Genomic DNA, 1,065 nt, shown 5'->3' on the forward strand with positions numbered 1-1,065 from the left:
CAATTAAAGGATTACTTGGACCCTCTCCTTCCCCTCTTCTCCCCCAATCCTTCCAATTCTAAACCCACTCCCCTCCTTCTGCTGCTCCCAATGTGGCTACTCCAGCTACTGCAACTCCTGTCTCAAACGATTGGGTTTCTAAAGTAAAAAAGACCATTGATCGGTCGCTAAAACGATTGTCACCGTCGTCAGTATCACCTTCTGGTACTCCTCGTGTCATCATCCCTGAAGAAGTATACCAAGAAGGAGCTGAACTGCATCGGGACATTCTCGTCTGCAAATTTTTTGGCAGAATCCCAACTTACTCTTTGATCCAAAATGTTCTCAACTTCATGTGAGGAAAAGGGAAGCACCTGGAAATCCACATGATGCCTGCTACCAACTTAGTGTTGGTCAGAATTCAGAATGAGTTCATTCGACAAAAAGTCCTTCAGAAAGGCATATGGTATGTCGATACCACCATGTTCCACGTCTCTCAATGGGCTGCCCATGCGGATGAAAGCACCCCCTCCCTCAAACGTATTCAGCTTTGGGAACACCTCAAAGGCGTTCGTTTCGACCTGATTCATCGCAAAGGACTCAGCCACATAGCTGGTCAAATAGGTGAGCCAAAAAAACTGATGATTGGACACTGAACCTTAATTACTAGTACCAGCACTGCGCATGTCAAAATGGAAGTGGATACTACGGTGCCTCTACCTAGCATCATTGAAGTTGGGAGACAGAATGGTTCATTTGTAAATGTTGCTGTCGAGTATCCTTGGGTCCCTTCTATCTGCGCTCACTGCAAAGAAGTTGGGCACATTTCTAGGAATTTTCCACTCCTCCCTCCGCCTTCGAACCCTACCCCCTCTAACTCCCGTACTCCTGCTCAGAAAAAGACCCGAAAAATGTCTACTTCTCATGTAAACAAACATGTCATATGATGAGGAACTGCCCTAAAGGACCTCAAGAGTGGATTGAGGTGAGGCACAAAACCAAACCAGCTTCAGTAGTCGCTGTTATCTCTGACCCTGCTGTAGTAATCGGTGGAGCTGGCGTGGAAACTCCTGCTACAGTCCCTGC

This window comes from Raphanus sativus, chromosome 7 (assembly GCF_000801105.2).
Source record: "Raphanus sativus cultivar WK10039 chromosome 7, ASM80110v3, whole genome shotgun sequence".
Classification (NCBI taxonomy): domain Eukaryota; kingdom Viridiplantae; phylum Streptophyta; class Magnoliopsida; order Brassicales; family Brassicaceae; genus Raphanus; species Raphanus sativus.